The 20,920-nt window shown below is 41.6% G+C and overlaps 1 pseudogene; it reads right to left on the minus strand.

The window, feature by feature from the left end:
• Positions 1-19,632: 19,632 nt before the first annotated feature.
• LOC106557664 lies at positions 19,633-20,686 on the minus strand (annotated as a pseudogene).
• Between the last annotated feature and the right edge of the window lie 234 nt (positions 20,687-20,920).

Raw genomic sequence — 20,920 nt, forward strand, 5'->3', positions numbered from 1 at the left:
AGACAGAGAGAGAGGCAGAGACATAGGCAGAGGGAGATGCAGGCTCCCTGTGGGGAGCCTGATGCGGGACTCGATCCCAGGACCCCAGGATAATGGCTTGAGCCAAAGGCAGATGGTCAACCACTGAGCCACCCAGGTGCCCCAAACACAAAGTTTAGAATCCCTGCTTGTGGTTGTTCTTGATAAATATGAAGAGAGATTCTGATTTGAATGAAATATTAAAAAAAAAAAGAGGTAACGGCTATTTTCAGTTTAAATACTGAATTTATATCATGAAATAAAGCAATATGGAACTGCTAGGAGGGAAAATTTTTCTGGATCATTTTCAGTGAACTATAGTAAGAAAACAAGGGGCTTGGAGGTCAGCATTTGAGCCATTGCTCCTTATTCTGGGGTAATACATTTCCTTCCAAATTTTCCCATTAAGTCTCCGTTCTCAGGAAACCCTATCACAGGAAACAGTAGCAGCAACTTGCTTTCACTTTCTTCTCCCCTGCCCCTGCACACCCCATAAAGATGCCTCTGTGATGAGTGCACAAAGTTCCTCCTCTGCCCCTCTCATGAAGCCTTCATCTTTGCCCACAGAGAGCTCTCTTTTGGAGCCTGTCCACCAGGGTGGTTGGTGGTGAGACCTGAAGGACACATTGTTGTTTTCGGGGTGCCTTTGCTTCAGGTATTTCTCCCTGGAAGGCCCCCCTCCCCAGCGAGGGCCTTGCCTTTTCTACAAAGATTCTCTGATGACCAGATCCCACCTGCCATGTTGTGAATGGTGCCTTCCTCTCCTCTCACTGCTCATGGGGACCCCACAGTTCAGCATTGCAGCAGGGACAGTTGATGCCCTGCTGGGGCCCACTGCAGCTTTGGGGGACACCTTTTTGAAAAAAAATGTGAGTATAGTTGACACACAATGTTACACTAGATTCAGGTGTACAAGGCAGTGATTCAACGAGTTTATCCATCGTGCTGTGCGCCCCACAAGTGCAGCTGCAACCTGTCCGCATACAACTTTACAGAACCTTGGACTGTGTTCCCTATGCTGTGCCTTTTATTTCTGAAACTTATTCATCCCATAAATGGAAGCCTGTATCTCCCACTCCTTGTCACACATTTTGCCCAACGGGGGGACACTTTCTGTTCATGCAGACAGCATCAAGCACTCACTACATTGTTGGTCTGAAGGGTTTCCTTGGCCAGAGAAGGGTGTTCAGCATGGCTGTGCTCAGCCTGGATGAGCCAGGGATTCAACGAACCCAGGAACGATCTGTAACCAATGACAGACAGGAGTTAGCGGATAAATACACTGTTTTATTCACCGTCTGCGGGGATTATTCTGGGGTGTATTTCCAGAAGGATCGAGCCCTGGGTGTATAAGTGGTTACCTGCTCAGCACTACACTATTGCCTTCATTCCCTGAATCACTCCATTGGCCCAACAAGCACTTTTATTTGTTGAAATCATCCTTCAAATAAACATGTGGCATGCATATTCTTGTCTTAGGGTTTAACTTAGGGTGATTTTCACTTGGGCAGGCATGCATGAGGTACGGCTATAGCAGAGCTTTATTTATTTATTTTTAATAATAAATTTATTTTTTGTTGGTGTTCACTTGCCAACATACAAAATAACACCCAGTGCTCATCCCGTCAAGTGTCCCCCCTCAGTGCCTGTCACCCATTCACCCTCACCCCCCGCCCTCTTCCCCTTCCACCACTCCTAGTTTGTTTCCCAGAGTTAGGAGCTTTAAATATGATATACAGCAGAGGGACCTATCATGTAACAAGCCCAGGGCCAAGTAGATCCACTGGGAAGCAGGCTCCTCATTCCACTTCCTTTGCTGTTGCTAAGACATTTTTGGAGCTCTTCTTTTTGAACTACCTTCAGTGCCCACAGAACTGGATTCAGATCTCCAGAAATTTTCATGTGCTGAATAAGCATTAATGGAAGTGTTTTAAACTGCCAGAAGTTAACTCTGGCTGTCTAAGATGCAAGGTTGATTCTGGTAGGAGACAGAACTCTCTTTCCTCCACTGATCAAAATTCCAAAGGGGAATTCCAAAAATGTGTTATCCAATTCACAAGAGCCATGCAGCTGAGACAATCCAAATGTCCCTCAAGTGGTGAATGAATAAACAAATGTTGTCTAGCCATATGACAAAATATTATTCAGCCCCCAGAAAGAATACTGGTACATGCACTTTGAAAATGTTAAGTGAAAGCAGTCAGACACAAAAGCCACACACTATGATTCTCCTTATATGACCATCCAGAAGAGATAAATCCATAGAGAAAGAAAGCAGATTAATGGTTGCCAGAGGGTGGGTGGAGGTGGGAATGGGGGATGACTGCTTAACGGATGTGGGGTTTCCTTTCAGAGCAATGAAAATGTCTTGGAACTCCATAGAAATGGTGGTTGTGTAATACCATGAATATACTAAATGCCACTGCTTTGTAGACTTTAAACTGATTAATGGTTGCTTTTATGTTATGTGAATTTTATGTCAATTAAAAAAAAAGCATGGGCAGATGGTAATGCCCTTCTATTCTTTTCCTGTAGGTAGGGATGGTATTTTAACTACTTGGGGAACATAATGTGAATCAGCTTTCGTCCTGAAGAGAAGGTATGGCACAGGCCACAGCGACAAGAATTCTGTGGCTGGATAAGAGGGGTTTGGGAAGCTGGAGCTGTGAAGGGACACTCTGGGGGTTCAGAGCAGTGGTGGTTTACCACCTGAAAAGGAAGTGTTTCAAGATCTTAACAACTAGATAGTCTTTCTGAGCTATACTGGCTAAGCATCAGCTCTGACCACATGGGATGATTGGGAGACCGACCTCTGTGTTTGCTTAGTGAGATCTTCTTCACCCAAGAACAATTCCTCCTTCAGGCTCTATGGTCCAAAATGGGTGGGGTCAGCATGAATGACCCCACCAGTCACTTACCTGGCAGCCACCAGGCCCTGATGCCATTAGGGCAGGTACAATGGAGCAGGATGCTCACCTTTCCATTCTCATTCCCTTCCTACAGGCTGGGAAAAATCCATATTTTGGAACCTATGGAAGCACAGGTGGGAGGCTGGGCTCTACAGCCTTGCTATACAGGTCAGCCATGCGGGTGGTCACTTGGGAGCTTCTCTGAAATGCAGAAATCTGGAACCGACCCCACTCCTGCTGAATCAGGACCCGTGGGTAATTTCTATGCACATTAAAATTTCAGAGGCTGAACTTTAAGAGACGGTGCCTTAGGATCTCTTCCTATTTTATCTAAAAAATGTAGGTTTATGTCTCCCCCCACTTGCAGTTCTCTTACTGCCATAATTTGGCAAAAACATGTCTTAGATCTCTTTGGATACTGGCAGGGCTTTTCTGGACAGAACCAAACATAGCTCATAGAAAACCCAGGGTTTCTTTACAGTCTCTTGTTTCATCTTAGAAATTCATATGAATTTTGCACTCTATTTCATGGTATATTGATGTTAACCTCGACATAAAATTGTTTGCTTTTTACCTCCTGAATCTCTGAATAGAATCGAGGCTTCAAGTAAGTGCAGTGAATTTTTTTTTCCCCATGGCTCTGTATCTCTCAGAACCTTGTGCACACCATAGACTGAAAAGCAGATGTAAAGTGATTCAAGAGGTTTGTGATTCAACAGGAATACCACTGGCCATTTGAGTCTCCAATTATTAAGATAAGTGCATGGGTGCAGAAATATGATTAGAAGACCTTTCTTTGAATTCTCAACTCAGGGCACTGAGTACAGAATAGAAACAAAAAATTGATGTGATGTCTTCAACTAAAGCAGGAGGGATTTAAAATAGCTCCAGAAAAGATTTCTGGACTCAGTGACTATCTTAGGATGAGTTCTTCAAAGCCGAGCCTGAGACAAGGATTTGGGTGGGTATGATTTATTGAGGGCCTCTCAGGAGACAGAGAGTGAGGGAAGCAGGGCAGGGCTGGGAGCTGAGCAAGGATGTGGCTTTAGGGAAAGCCCAGCCTTGGCTTTATTCACAGGAAGCTCTGGAGCATGAGTCATACCACAGAGTTCTCACTTGAAGCAAGAGGACTGGCATTTTGTTTCCCAGTGTCAGGCAGTCATTGGTGCATCTGGGCAGCCTGGTGTCTATTCATCCCAGAGCAATTCTCTGGAGAAAGGGACCTTCTTGGTCAGCAGCAAATCCTCATATCAGCCCTATTTGGAGATCTAGGTAGGCCACCACAGCCTACTACCCAAGACGGTATCTAACATTGCCATTGTCATAATGTCATTATTTCACTTAGAGATTGCATCCTGTTTGATTGAATATATATCACTGTCACTTTTCTTTTAAACTGCTGCTGGGCCTGACCACTACGGACCTGGTTTCTGCTCCTGAAAACAATATTCCCAAAGGATCCTGGTGATTCCCACCCAATGCCTCACCCACTTGTCATCTCATTCAGGTGAAGTTCCTGGGGTGGTTCCCTTCCTTCCCACTTTTGATTTCTGTGTAGTCCTGCCCTGGCCACACCCATCAGTTCAGGGGAGCTTTTTCCTGAGCACAGAGGCCCAAGGAAATAACAAAAGAGCAGCCCTGGCCTTATCATTCTAGCTGATTATTTAAACAGCTGCCAGAGAGCTGCAGCTGCCTTGGCAAGAGTCCAGGGTAAAAAAAGGGAGTGAACCAACATCCAGTGAGCACAGTCACTGCTGTTGCCATGCAGGAAGGCACCCTTGAGTGTCAAGTGGCCTTTAGACACGAGATTGCAATCATCTTGTAATCACCTGGAGTGACTGGGGTTGGGGAAGGTGGCCTACTTTCAGACTGTGCAAAATCTGGCAATGGCTTCATTAATGCAAAACGTAATCAGGGTTCTTCTGTCAAAATTATCTGGAAGCAGACATAGTGCTTCTCTCTACTCGTTCACTTCTGTCCCAGCCCATTCTTCTTTCTCTGTACCCTTTCCACTCCATGGGCAGAGCATATAGGTGCCATAACCGGTGGTGTATGCTCCACAAACAGAGCCTGAAATAGTCTAAGCAAAATGAGGAATTCAGAAATAATCCCTGAGAATGTATAGTAAAATTTACTCCCAATGCAATAATTTTTTTTAAAGATTTTATTTATTTATTTATTTGCTTGTTTGTTTGTTTGTTTTATTCATTCATGAGAGACGCACACAGAGAGGCAGAGACATAGAGGGAAAGGCAGGCTCCCTGGGGAGAGCCCGATGTGGGACTTGATCCAAGGACCCTGGGACCATGACCCGAGCCAAAGGCAGATGCTTAACCACTGAGCCACTCAGGCGTCCCCCAATGCAACAACTTTATTTTTTATTGTTCCAAGAACTAACTCTAAGTGAGAAAGAGTATGTTTGTCCTTTCTGGAAAGAGCAGTCTTTTTCAAAAAAAAGATCATAGGGAGTTCCAGGTTCTTTGCTAGGTTGACTAAAAACTAATAACACTTCGTCGGAGAGTTCTCTTCCTGTGCGGTCTCTCATGATTACTGCTTCAGAATATATTTGGGGAAGTCTTGGATTTTGAATCTGTCTGAGTTCTCCGTAGAAACAGAACCAATAGGACATAGATAGATGATAGATAGATGATAGATAGATAGATGATAGATAGATAGATACTATGGAATTGGCTCATACAAATATGTTGGGTGAGAAGTCCAAGATCTCCAGTCGGCAAACTGGAAATTCAGGAAAGGTGATGGTACAGCTCCAGTCTGAGTGCAAGGGCCTGGCACCCAGGAGAGCCAATGGTCTCATTGTCAGCCCAAGTCTGAAGGCAGGAGAAGACCAATGACCCAGTTTGAAGACAATCAGACAAAGGGAGAGAATTCTCTCTTCCTCAGCTTTATATCCTATTCAGGCTCACCCACATTGGGAAAGCGATCTTCCTTATTCAGTCTACCAATTCAAATGCCAATTTCATCCAGAAATACCCTCACAGACACATCCAGAATAATGTTGAACCTAATATCTGGACACCCCATGACCAAGTCAAGTTGACACATTAAATTAACCATCACAGAACTATGACAAACCTCCCCCAGGTTTGAATACTCCAGGTTTGCTCATAGTCAGCTCTGTCTTCCATAGACATAAAAATCCACCTCTTGGGGCCATAGTTTGTTCATCTCTGAAATGAATAGCTTGAATAAAGTAATCTATGAGATTCCAACCATATGATTTAAAATTCATAAAAATGCACTCATGATCATATTTGAACTTTCTTTGAGATATAAAGGTTTGACCCTGCTTTATATTTGGAATTGTGTGTATTTATATAGAAGAGGGTCTGAAACTATGGTGGCAGAAAAAGTAAATTGCCTCTCAATAACTGTAATTTTAATCCAAGCAAAAGACTGTATTCCCAAACCTCTCTTCACTATAAGTGGCCAAAAACATAAGTGGGAACTGGTAAGTGGGACTTCTAGAAAAATTCCTTTGGAAGGATAGAAATAGGTAAAGTAGACCCTACTTTCTATTCCCCTTCCTCCTGCTACTTACGTGGAACAGAGGTGAAATGTCTGGAGTTCCTGCAGCCATTTTGAACCATGAAGACATCTTGAGATTGGAAATCACACACTAAAGATTGCAGAGCAGGGAAATAGAAAGAACCTAGATTTCATCTGACACCTCAGAGCCTTCATACTAGCCATGAATATCCACCTCTGAACTTCTTTTGTATGTTAGAGAAATGAACTTCCACCTTGTTTAAGTCACTATTATTTTGAAAGTCTTTCTTTTTTTTTTAATTGTTATTTATTTATGATAGTCACAGAGAGAGAGAGAGAGAGAGGCAGAGACACAGGCAGAGGGAGAAGCAGGCTCCATGCACCGGGAGCCCGATGTGGGATTTGATCCCGGGTCTCCAGGATCGCGCCCTGGGCCAAAGGCAGGCGCTAAACCGCTGCGCCACGCAGGGATCCCTGAAAGTCTTTAATAGGAGATGAATTTAATTTTGAACTGCTATCAGAGAAAGCCTAGCTTCTGATTTCCTCAAAATATATTTCTTAAACTTCAGCCTGTGTCAGAGATCTTGTTAAAACACAGAATCCTGGGTGCACCCAGGAGTAGAGTCAGATAATCCTCATTTCTAACCATCTGATGCTGCTGACCCAGAGAACACACTTTGAGAACCACTGTCTCAGCACATCTCTAATCTATTTGGACAGAGTAAGAAACCTTTGCCTCTTGCAAAATGATGTCACAACTTGGATTATAGAGTGTTAATGAAATGCTGTCTTATAAAATACATCTAAATTTTACTTCTGGACTCACAATGAGGAGTGCCTGGCTGGCTCAGTGGGTTAAGCATCTGACTTCGGCCCAGGTCATGGTCCCAGGGTCCTGGTATTGAGCCCCAGGGAGGGCTTCGTGCTCAGTGGAGAGTCTACTTGTCCCTCTCCCTCTCCTTCTGCCCCTCCTCCCACTTCTTGCTCTCTTTCTTGCTCTCAAATAAGTAAATAAAGTCTTTGAGAGAAAACAAACAAACATGCAAACAAACCAACAATTCATGATGAATGGCATCCTGGGAAGTTTTCATTTAAATGCATAGGAAATGGTGGGTCTTGTGTTCTTTCTCCAGAGCAAAGTGCTGAGCTACAGAGTTGACATCATTCGGCCTCTAAGTACATAGACCAAGAAGTGGCTATAAGGAATGTTGTGGGTGTCGCCATTTTAAATGTGTGGTATTGCTGTTTTCTGTTCTCGCAAAGAAATGTCTGTTAATGTTTATCATAGTCTCAAATGCTCTCTTTATTGGTATCAAGATCTGGAACATGTTTTTTTTTCCTGCAGAGAGCTGAAGAAGATAAACAATCAGGCCGAATTTAACCCAGTGTTTTGGAAAAATCACCTCATGATGTCATTCAGCCTGAGGAAATGTCACTTTCCCAAGTCTCCTCAGGGCAGCACTTTGTCCCCTGCTTCCTGAATAGAACAGCGTGCCTGAGGAGATTTCCTTTTCCCTCTGTTCTGGTTCACCAGTGACAACTGGGTAACTCAGCAACCTGTGCAGACATCTGTCAGTATGGCCCCCCAGGGGGGGAGTGCTGCCTGCTGCAGCCCAGAGCGGCCTGTTTTCCTGAGAATGGCTTCCCAAGCTGAGCATTACACCAGCATTAGTCAAAAACGCCTTTCATGGTGATTGTGGCAGGAAGTCCTGGCCTTTAAGATGGTGATTTTTGTGCTCAGATTTTTAAGGGGAAAGAAAAGCATAAGCACAGGTGGATTTAGATCTCAGAATCCCTGGTCTTTCCAGCACCTTGTGCTGTCTCTTCAGACTTTTCCCAAGAGCACAGCTCCTTCCCTTCGGGCAGAACTAATCCCGCCCAGGTCTGAGCTCTGTGTATTTAACCTTTTGCTTCCACTCTTTTGCTGTCTGGCCACTTGACACATACTAGGCGCTCAATAATAGTTGAGGAGGGCACGTGATGTGATGGGCACTAGGTGTTATACTGTATGTTGGCAAATTGAATAAAAAAAATAGTTTGTGCAACAAATGTGTGGCAAATGTGCAGTGGGTGTGAATCAGCTATGGCAGCCTGAGGTAAGCAACTGGCCCCACCTTTCTCTTCTTTTCTTCCTCTCTTCCTCTTATTTTTCCTTCTTTTCTTCATGGGATACTATGGGAGCTCCAAGTCACTTCTTTATTGAGATATAATTACACACATGAATAGGCAAATCTTGGGTGGGTAACCATCACTGGATCCAGAGAAGAACATTTCTGTCACCCCAGAACATCCCCTCATGCCCCTTAATAGTCGCTTGCTATCCACTTCAACTCCCAGAAAAAAATCTCTGTTCTGATCTCTACAACTATAGATTAGATTTCCTTATTTGTGAACTTCATATAAATGTCTGACTTCTTTCATACAGCATAGTGTTTTTGAGAGTCAAATGGCACCTTTTTTTTTTTTTTTTTGAGATTTTATTGATTCGTGAGAGGCACACAAAGAGAGGCAGAGACATAGGCAGAGACAGGTCCTCCCTTTGGGGACCCTGATGCAGGACTCGATCCCAGGATCCCAGGATCGCAACCTGAGCCAAAGGCAAACACTCAACCACTGAGCCACCCAGGTGTCCCGCACCTTTCTTAATTTTCTTAGAAAGCGAATTGCCTGACCTTGAGCCCCTGTGACATTGGGCTGCTGCACACTCATCTGTAAGGGCCCTCATGCCCAACCTCAGCTACAAGGTTATAACGAATCTGAAGTGGGGAGGAGAGAAGGCCTAAGGCACAGAAGCTTTGGTGAGGACCCTCTCTTCTTTCCACATTGGTTGGCCCATTGTCTAAACCTACACAGTGCTCAGAAACAGAGCACTGGGAGCCCTACTATTCTGAGATGTGGGACCTCTGCTGAGGCCTCGGGCCTCTGTGCCTAGAGAACACTTCCTAGGTGCCCTCGCAGATGCTGCCTGCAGGTCCTGCCTCTCCTCAAGGCTCTATCTTGGATCCTCAGTAGTTGGGGCCTCCAGACCTCCGCTTGCTGTCCAGTCTAGGGGACTCTCCTCCCTCTTTCCCCCTTTCCTGTTCTCCCAATGCCAAGAATCTGCCTCTGTGTCCCTCTTCTTCCTTTTATAAAAGCCAGGAATGAGATTGTTTTCTTCCAGTGGCTTTTCTATAGCCTGGCCTGGGCCTGAGAAAAAGGAACAGAAGGCCATCTCTGATGGGTACTCCTGCAAATATACCCCAGGACTTCACTTCAGCTGCTCTTTGACCTCTCAGAAAAATCTCTAGTCCATAATAAATCATTCACTTTGGTGAGTTATTAAAGTCACTCCCTTGTGAGATATTTTAATTTCTGCTTCTTCATACTCACCTGGCAAAAAAAAAAAAAAAAAAAAAAAAAAAAAGTAAATACCCCAACACAAAACCATCCTTTAAGCCAAATCCACACCGGAACCACAGAATCTTTGTGAGGAAAATGCTGACTGGTCTTACCTCAAAGTTAAGGTCATAAAACTCAAGTGAGTCTGGAATCCTTTAATATTTTCCAAGAGTGTTCAATTTCCTGATTTCAGAAACAACTCCTCCATATCTTTCTCTCCTCAAACTTCCTCCCCAATTCCCTCCACAGCGCCACACATCATACATCTCCACCCCCTCAGCCGATAACCTGCCTCAGATTCCTGTGAGAAAAAGGAAGCAGCCAACCACAACTCTAACATCTTGCTATTTCCAAATTTGCAAGGCACTGGCACCCACTCCCTTGGTCTCCTCCCCTCCTACCGAGAAGAGCTGACATCTTCTGGATTTCTTGTCTTCTTCCTTTCCTTAAAAACTTGACTCCTGAAATTGAGTCTTTTTTTTTTTTTCTCCTGTATCATTAATTTCTCCCTCTTTAAAGGTTTAGTCTCTTCAGCACACTGCTTCCTAACAAACATATTCTCCTGGAACTACTGTATTTGTAGTAGAGCTGTTATAACAAAGTACCACAAATGGGGTGGCTTCAAACAACAGAAATGTATTCTCACAGTTCTTGAGGACAAAAGTCTGAAATCAAAGTGTTAGGAAGGCTGCATTCCCTCCACAGGCTCTAGGGGAGGCTACTTCCTTGCCTCTTCCAGCTTCTGGCAGCCCTAGGTGTTTGTGGGCTTGTGGTAACATAACTAATCTCTGCCTCTGTGGTCACGTGGCATTCTCCCCTAGGGTGTGCCTATCCTTGTCTCTTCTCCTTTTCTTATGTTTTATTTTTAAAAATTTTAATTCCAGTATAATTAACATAGAGTATTATATTAGGTTCATGTGTACGTTATAGTGATTCAACAGCTCCATATATTACTCAGTGTTCATCATGATAAGTATATTCTTAATCTCTTTTACCCATCCCCCCACCACTTCCCCTCCTGTAACCATCTGTTGTTCCCTGTAGTTAAGAGTCTATTTTTTGGTTTGTCTTTTTTGCTCTGTTGGTTTGTTTTGTTTTTTAAGTTCCACATATGAGGGAAATCATATGGTTTTTGTCTTTCTCTAACTTACTTCACTTAGCATTCTACCTACTAAATCCATCCATGTTGCTCTTTTTGATGGCTGAGTAATATTCCTCTGTGTGTGTGTGTGTGTACACCACACCTTTAATCATTCATCTATCGATGGACAGTGGGGTTGCTTCCATAATCTGGCTATTATAAATAATGCTGCAGTAAACATAAGGTTGCATATCTTTTTAAATTTGTGTTTTCATGTTCTTTGGGTAAAATCTAGTAGTGAACTGACTGGATCATATGGTAATTCTATCTTTAATTTTTTGAGAAACCCCCATACTGCTTTCCAATAGTGCACTGGCGTTCCTTTTTCTCCACATCCTCACCAACATCTATCGTTTCTTTTTTTGATTTTAGCCATTCTGACAAAAGTGAGGTGATATCTCGTTGTGGTTTTGATTTGCATTTCCTTGATAATTGTTGATGTGCATCTTTTCATGTGTCTGTTAGCCATCTGTGTGTCTTCTGTGGAGAAATGCATGCACATGTCTTCTGCCCATTTTTTAATAAGAATTTTCATTTATTCATTCATGAGAGACACAGAGAGAGATGCAAAGACACAGGCAGAGGGAGAAGTAGGCTCCCTGTAGGGAGCCTGATGTGGGACTCGATCCTAGGACCCCAGGATCATGACCTGAGCCAAAGACAGATGCTCAACCATTGAGCCACCTAGGCATCCCTCTTCTGCCCATTTTCAAACTGGATTATTTGGGTTTCCTTTTTTTTTTTTTTTTGGTGTTGAGTTGCATATTTTTTTGTATATTTTGGATACTAACCCTTTATCAGATATATCATTTGAAAATATCTTTTTTCATTCAGTAGGTTGTCTTTTGGTTTCATTGATTATTCTTCCCCTTTTCCTTCTTTTTAAAAAGATTTTGTTTATTCATTTATTTTTTTACTGAGAGAGAGAGTGTGTGTGTGCACAATTTGGAGAGGAAGAGAGACAATCTCAAGCAGATCCCATGCTGAGCACAGAGCCCAATGTGGAGCTCAATCTCACAATGCCAAGGTCATGACCTGAGCTGAAATCAAGAGTTGGCTACTTAACTACTGAGACACCCAGTTTCCCTGTTCTTACTCTTCTTAAAAAGATACTAGTCATACTAGATTAAGAGCTCACCTTACTCCAATATGATCCCATCTTAACTAATTACATCTGCAAAATCCCATTTCCAAATAAATTCACATTCACAAGAATCAAGAGTTAGACTTCAATGTGACTTTCTGGGGGGCACAAGTCACCCCAAAATAATCACCTCTCTTCCTCTAGCCATTGCACAGTGTCTCCTTTTGTGGGAGAGTGGTTCATTGTATCCTCTCACTGAACTCACTTAACCTTCTCACACAATCCACATTTGCCCTGCATTCTATGGATACTGCTCTTGTCAAGGCCACCAATGACCCCAGGTTGCCAAATGCAACTGGCACTCCACTGATCTTGAACTTGACCTCTCAGCACCAGTGCACTATTGATAACTTGTTTCTCTGGTCTCCCATGCCATACCACCCTTTTGATCCTTGCTTCCCATCCTTGCCTCTACTTCCAAGCTTCTGCTGGCATTTTTTCTTCTGTTTTTTTTTTTTTTTTTTAAGTTTTTATTTATTTAAGTAATCTTTACATCCAACATGGGGCTGGAACTCAACCCAGAGATCTAGTGTTGCATGCTCTTCTGACTGAGCCAGCCAGGTGCCCCTGGCATCTTTTCTTCTTGACTCCTATAGGTTGAAACATTCTTCTTAGATGACCCGATCCATTCCCATGTTTATTTTTTTAAGATTTTGTCTATTTATTTGTCAGAGAGAGAGAGAGAGAGAACAAGCAGGGGGAGCAACAGAGGGAGATGCATGCTCCCTGCTCAGCGGGAGCTGGATATGGGACTCGATCCCAGAGCTCTGGGATCATGACCTGAACGGAAGGCAGATGCTTAACCGACTGAGCCACCCAGACATCCCTCCTATATTTCTAAACCACCTCTATATCCATAGCCTAGTCTGTTTTCTGGACCTCTTGACTCACATATCCCACAGATTGTTTTACATGTCTACTTGGATTTGTAATAGACCTCTGAAACTTAACATGGTCAGATTAGAACTCTTTGATTTCCCTAACTAGTTCTTTCTCCATTCTTCAAAATAAAAGATATTACCATTTACCCAGTTATTCACATGAAAAAATCTGGGTTTGAGATTTTTTTTTCTCTTGTGCCTCTCTCCCCAACAATGTCTCACCCACCCTCATGTTCGACATACTCCATCTTCACAGTTTATATCTTATTTGTCAACCTTTCTCTGGTCTGGAACAGCTGCCATCATCTCTCACCTGATGACTAACATAACCTCCTAACTGGTCTGCCTATTTCCAATTTTGTTTCTCAGAATTCACACTTCTTAAGGAAACCAGAGTAATTCTTTTCAGAGATGAAAATGTAGGGAATTCCCATGGCATTTGAGTGAAAGCTCATCCTCTCATTTGGCTTACAAAGCCTTTTGTAGTTTGGCCTGTCTCCTTGCTGGTCTTATCTTGTGCTTGTCTTTCCCTCATTCCTCATACTCCAAGTCCTTCAGCCTTTCTCTGTTCCTTGAAAGCTCCAAGTTTATTCCCTTTTTGGGTCTTTGGCACTAACTAGTCCTTCTGTCCAGAATGCTATTTTTCCCTGGTCTTTGGCTGGCTGTCTCTCTACATTCAGACCTTAACCTAAATGTCAACTCCAGAAAAAGGTCAGATAAAGTAGCTGTGCAGACCCTAACTCATCCTATTGCCCCATCCTGCTTTTAAAACAATTCTCCTGGGATCCCTGGGTGGCGCAGTGGTTTAGCGCCTGCCTTTGGCCCAGGGCGCGATCCTGGAGACCCGGGATCGAATCCCACGTCAGGCTCCCGGTGCATGGAGCCTGCTTCTCCCTCTGCCTGTGTCTCTGCCTCTCTCTCTCTCTCTCTCTGTGTGTGACTATCATAAATAAATAAAAATTAAAAAAAAATTTTAAAAAAATAAAACAATTCTCCTGTATCATTTACCACCAGCAATTTTTTATAGTTCATTTGTTCATCATTCATTCATTCATTCATTCATTATCTCTACCCTCCACTGGAATGTAAGGTCTGCTGTACATCCTAGGAGAGCAGAGACCTTATCTGTTATGTTCACTCTGTGTACCTGAGATCTACTGCCATGATAAAGTTGCATGACAAACAGCCCCCCAAAACTTGTGTTAAACAAATAGCATTTATTCTCCATGCACATATTTGCATGTTAGCCATTTAGGCTACTCTTGGTGGTGCATTTCTCCTGGTCTCAGTTGGGGTTACACATCTGGCCTTTGGCTGGCTATCAGTTGGGATGATTCAAATAACTGGGCTAGCTTGCCTTGCTCATAAGGCAGTGGTAAGGGTGCAACAGCGAGAACAGGCCCCAGTAAGCAAGTACTTTACAAGCTTCTCATTATGTTATGGCTGCTAATACCCCAGTGACCAAAGCAAGTCACACTAACAAATCCCAGGGAAAAAGCAGATGGCGCTAGGAAGTTATATAGCAATAGACATGGACACAGGGGAAGGTGTAGTATTGAGACCACAAATATAATCAGTCTACCCCAATATGGTATCCCTAGCTCTTGCTATCCATATCTTGTTTAATGAATGAATGAATTATTCTGTCACAATGAACAAAAGAAAAAGAAAACAATTAATGAGGAAAGACAACTCTGGCACATATAGTTGTAATACCACAGTCCCTATAAAGGATTCTCACCTGGGAGTTCCTGAATGGGTTTCAGAAGGCTGGAGAACCTCTGAAATAGTACATAATATCAGGAAAAGGTTGTCTTTCTGGGCAGACAGCAGCTCATAGTACAATCCAGGCCTCGCCCACTCCCCAGCTTAGGTGCCATTGTGCAGTCCATAAATCATACAATCGTATGCAACAGTTCTGAGCACTCACGTTTGAAGATAATTTTGAGCCTTTCTCTTCTATCTTTAGTGTAGTTTACTGGCTTGACTAGGGCTGTGTCTGGGTGTTTGGATGTCCCCATCTGCTTACATTCAGTGTTGATTCTCACAAGTTGATCATTTCTTGCAATGTCTATTAGAGGAAGAGAATAGAAGCTCCTTCTGTCTGGAAAACACCCAGCTTCTTGGTGTGTCTCCTGGGGCAACTCCTTGTCAACTGCTATCTGGAAATCTACCTGAATCTTACTGTGGCTTTGGGGGGGAAATTTTTCTTTAGACCCTGAACATGGATCAATTTGCTTCATCTTGAGAAGGCACCTTTGGACCAACACCAATTCAAAAAGAATCACCAAGATAGACACAACTGAGGTTACTGTAGGTAGCATCAATCAGACAAGGTGCACATTGGCCTCCCTAACTACCCCATCTGTTTAAAACAATTTTTTACACATTCAGAAAGTCTCTAAAATGACTGATCCTTGTTTGGATCAAGGAAAGTCTCATTCCTAGGAGGTACTATGTAACCTATTTCTGTGGACATCATAAGTGATGTAAAGGGATTGTCTTCTCATTTATAATAAATATGTTTTTGAAACCTACTATAATGTAGCTCTTTTCAAGTTCCAAAGGGAAGGAAATCCAAGCCATAGTGATGGTACAAAAATGGATGACTATGACTTGACAATATGTCTATCTTTTCCTGAAGTTTTAAAATTAAATTATATCATGGCATCCTTCTTTTAAAATATTTTCTTAATTTGTTTGGACACTCTAACTTCTCTTAATCACAAATAATCCACATCACAAAAAAGTGTAAATAAGTAAAAGGCAAGAAAAGGTAACATCACTGGTAAACATACCAGTTAGATCAGTCATCTGATTTTTATAGTATTAAATTTAGAGTTCACCTTCAGAGAAGAATATTTTTCTAGGTGGTTTTGGTCTCCCTGAGTTCCTTATGGCCCTTGAATAATAATGGATATTGATTATGCAGGCTGAATCTGGGAAGCTACAGAAAATAACTGTTTAAAATGCTAAATGAAGCAGCAAATGATGAATTACATTCTCCAGGGTCAAGTGGTGGATAATGTGTTTATGGAAAACTTTCTGTGAAAGAAGACTGGGGTGTTGCTAAGAAATGACTTCAAAGACAAGGCAAGTCTATTAAAATCTCCAATGCTAATCCTGGGATTATCAACCTAAACCCTTTTAGATTATTGTAAGCATCCAGTGGCCTTGAATGCTTTGTCTGGAATTCTAATGTTGCTGATTATTGTGATTTGTTGTAGAACTGATGTAGAGTGATCTGAAATCAGAGAAAAAATTATTGAGTTTCTCAGAACCACTATCTCACACTGTATGCCAAGATTAACTCAAAATGGATTAAAGACTTGCATGTAAAACATGCATGTATAAAACTAAAAGAAAATATAGATAGTAAACTCCTTGATATCGGTCTTGGCAATGAAGTTTTTGGATTTGTTACCAAAAGCAAAGACAACAAAAGCAAAAATAAACAAGTTGCCCTCATCAAGCTAAATATAAAAAACTTCTGCACAGCAAAGGAAACAATCAACAAAATGAAAAGGCAGCCTACTGAATGTGAGAAAATATCCGCAAATCATATATCTGATAAGGACTTAATATTCAAAATATATAAAGAACTCACACAACTCAATAGCAAAAAACCCCCAAACAATCTGATTAAAAAATGGGCAGAGGATCAGAATAGACATTTTTCCAAAGAAGACATACAAATGACCAACAGGTACATGAAAGAAATGCTCAAAATCATTGATCATCAGGGAAATGCAAATCAAAACTGCAATGAGCAATCTCCTCACACCTGTTAAAATGGCTAAAATCATAAAGACAACAGATAGCAAGTGCTGGCAAAGATGTGAAGAGAAAGGAGCCCCTGTACACTGTTGATGGGAATGTAAACTAGTGCAACCAGTATGGAAAACAGTAAAGAGTATATAAAATGTGGCATTAGTCATAAAAAAAATAATGAAATCTTGTCATTTGTGACAACATGCATGGGTCTTAGAGGTATCATGTTGTAGGAAGTAAATCAGACAGAGAAAGACAAATACCATATGATCTCATTTACCTTTGGAATCTTAAAAGCAAAACAAGACAATCAAGCTCATAGATACAAAAAACAGATACGTGGTTGCCAGAGGTGGGGAGTGGATGGTGGCTGAAATGGATAAAGGGAGTCAAAAGGTACAAGTCTCTAGTTGTAAAATAAGTAAGTCATGAGGATGTCATGTGCTCAGAGTGACCATAGTTAACAATATAATACTGTATATTTGAAAGTTGCCGAGAGAGTAAATCTTAAAAGCTGTCATCATGAGAAAAAAAAGTTCCATAACTATGTATGGTGATGGGTGTTAACTAGACTTACCTCAGCGATCGTTTTGTAATGTATTCAAATCCCGAATCATTATGTTATACACCTGAAATTAATATAAAGATGTCTGCCAATTATACTTCAATAAAAATTGTTTAAAAATTATCAAGTTTCTGCTTCAAGATTCATTTCTGAAAAGGGCCATAAACAGTGCAGAAAATATTGATAGAGTTTGTCCCAGGAAAAGCTTCCTTCTTATTTCATCGCTCTAGAATTATAGGTCATTGCCAACAACAATCCATGTGACTGTTTCTTCAACAGAAATACTTGGTCCAAAAGCTATGCTATTTTCTGAGACAATTTTTCCAAGTGACATTACAGTAATGTAATTAAAAGTTATTACAGAAAATCAATCTGCCCAGTTACTCTTACCTCTTCTAAACTCAGAACAATCTTCAGGACCGCTTGTTTCTAAGCCATGCCAGCAGACATTAAGAAATAGATTCTTACCAACTGGGGATTGGCAAAGGTTTTTCATAAAGGACTTGATAGTAAATATTTTTGTCTTTCCGAGCCATATGGCCTCTGTCTCAGCTATTCAGCTCTACCTTTGTGGCCCCAAAGCAGCTGTGAATATTATATAAAAGTGTGGATGATGTTGTACTCAAATTTAACTTGACCTAAACTGGGGCAGCCTCAGGCCTTATGCTATAAGCTGCAAACATTTCTTTCAGAGTCCCCCAAGGAAATGTGACCAACCTTGATGGGTTCTTTGCAGGGAGAGAGAGTTAGAGAATATCAAAGTTGGAAAAGAAAAAGGTAAAAGTTTTTGGACAAAAAAAAAAAACAAAAAAACCAAAAAAAAAAAATAATAAAACAAAAAAACAAAGCCCCCAAACCAAACCAAACCAAACAAATAAAACAACCCCCCAAATATCAAAAAGTTATGCTGGCTTTATCGGAAAAACAATGACTTTACAAACTTATGTTTTAATTCAAAGGAATATTTTTTTCCTCAAATGAACATTTATAGAAAATTGCAGTATATGTATGAATTTAAAAATGAATTGCTGTATTTGAGGGGGGTTCCTGACCCTTCATCTTCTCTTTTGCCCTCTCAGCAACTTCCTATTGTATTTCCAGAAAGTTCCAGGAACTCTTGAATGAAATTTAAAATCCACTGCTTCAGTATAGTAGAAGACACATCTTGCCTATCATTAGGGTTACAAGATTTAGCAAATAAAAATATGAGATGCCCAGTTAAATTTGAATTTCAGACCATCAACATAGACTTTTTAAGTAAAAGCATGTCATATGCAGTATTTGGAACACACACACACTAAAAGTTACTCGGTGTGGATCTGAAATTCAAATTTGTCTGAGCATCCCTACATTTAACTGGACACCCTACCACTACTTTTTTATTTAACCTCCTTGTGCCTCAATTTTCTCATCTGTAAAGTGGAGGACATGATAGTACTTATATAGCAGGATTTTAAAAATAAGTTAATTTTTGTAAAGTGAATAGAAAAGATCTTGGCACATAATGAGTGCTCTATTACTACCCACTTACTATTCCTATTATATTATTAGCTAATTATTTTTTTACTAGTGGTATTGGTTCTAAATGGTTGTCATAAGACTGAGTGATGTAATCCTTATGGACTGAGTTGTATCCACCCCCCATCAAATTCATAGGCGTTGAAGCTCTAACCCCCAAAGTAACTGCAGAGATAAGGCCTTTACAGAAGTAATTAAGGTTAAATTATGTCATAAGGGTAGAATTCTAATGCAATATGATTGGCATTCTTATAAGAAAGAGACACAGGGAAAGAGGCACACAGAGAAAAGGACATGTGAGGATGTAGTGGCAATCTACAAGCCAAACATAAAGGTCTCAAGAGAAACCAAACCTGCTGACACTTTGGTCTTAGGCTTCCATCCTCCAGAACTGTGAGAAAATACATTTCTGTTGTTGAAGCCTCCCAGCCTGTGTACTTAGTTATGGCAGCCCTGGACAACTAATAGAGTAATCATGCACATGACTTTTTTTTTTTTTTTCTGAGCCCAGGAAGCTTATTTAATTATTTTAACAAATACTTTTTGAAGGACTGTGCATTAGGATTGGGGCTAGGAAGATAGACGATTTTTAAAATTCCTTTTAAGGAACTAACACTTTTAGAAATAGAAGAAAATGTTCAGTTAATCTCTTCATTTCTACAGAGAAAAAGGGTATCCTACTGGGGGAGGACACTAAGGCAGCCTGATTTCCACTTGAGAACAAGCCTATTGGACCTATTATTGGACCTATTCCCATGCCAGTTTTCATTGGAGGAAAGGATCTCTCAGGATAGTCTTCATTTCCTTGATATCAAACTCAAGGAAGCATCTTTGCTACATTCCATCGAAAACAGAGGATGAGATATAGTCATCCAAGAATTGGATGGAGCTAGGACGGCTAAGAAGTGCTTCCTGACTGAACAAGTCAGTCTCCCATTCACTTTATGGAGAGTGTACAGATCCAGGTACTTCATGACAGCCCTGTACTCTTCCATGGGCATCCCCCATAATCTGGGCCACCTGCTAGAGAGAATCATCATTCATACCAAAAAAACAAGTGATAGATGTTCAGACACTACTCCAAATCACCTTCATCCTGGATACCAAGGGTGTCTTGAAAACACTGTGAGGCTATTCTGTTCTGCAGGGAGGTAGCCTTGTCTTTAATGATCTTCTCATAAGCGGGACAAGTTTTTCAGAAGACATGGCGCTAGACATTAGAGAGATCCTTGTGCAAAGTGTCCTTAAGCTCTGGGAAGTCATGCAATAAGGGGTCAAGGCTAGAGACCAGAAATATGATGTGTTCACACACCCACTGCTTCTGGTGAGTTTCCAGAATATTCTTTGGATATTCTGCACGGGCTGTTCTTCCCAGAGGGCACTTGTGCTGAGGTCCCTGTCCAGCTTGGTCTAAATGATGTAAAACCTCTTCCCATGCCTTGGATGATTTTGGCAAGCTTCATAAGATTCATGCTGAACTATTTGGACACAATGATAATGAAGAGATCATACTGGCTAAGTGACATCTCCTCCAGATAGTTCTCCAGGCTTTGGGTGGCAGCCGTTATGCTGGGACCGGGATAGGAGTTGGTGGATCCCACAATGTCACACTGGGAAAGTGGGAGGAGTAGCAACTGTGAATCTGAGTAGTCCTCACCACCTCAGTGAGAGCTGAGTTATCCTCCTCATACCAAATTCCCCACAGTGTGTTGATGAAGGACAAAACACCGTTGCCAGAGTCCCCAGTCACAGCAATGCTCACTTGGGCACTGGATGAAGTCTCCAGGCTCCCTCTGACCACAGAGACCACCTCCAGCTACTTCCCTTTCCTAAAGTCTTTTCAATATTCATGGGCCCCACCTTGTATAAAATGTACTGAGTGGTATCACTCAGTGATACCACTGAGTGGTGGTATCACACAGCACAGGCGAAGCATGGAGATAATGGGATGTGAGATGACATGGCCGGCTACACCACACTGCTGAGCAGTGGAAGAACGTCACAGGACTTTTAAAATATATTTCCATGGCCAGAATCAAATAACTCAATTCAGAAATTGAGTTATTGTTTTATTTATTAATTTAC

This window comes from Canis lupus, chromosome 24 (genome assembly GCF_011100685.1).
Source record: "Canis lupus familiaris isolate Mischka breed German Shepherd chromosome 24, alternate assembly UU_Cfam_GSD_1.0, whole genome shotgun sequence".
Lineage (NCBI taxonomy): Eukaryota > Metazoa > Chordata > Mammalia > Carnivora > Canidae > Canis > Canis lupus.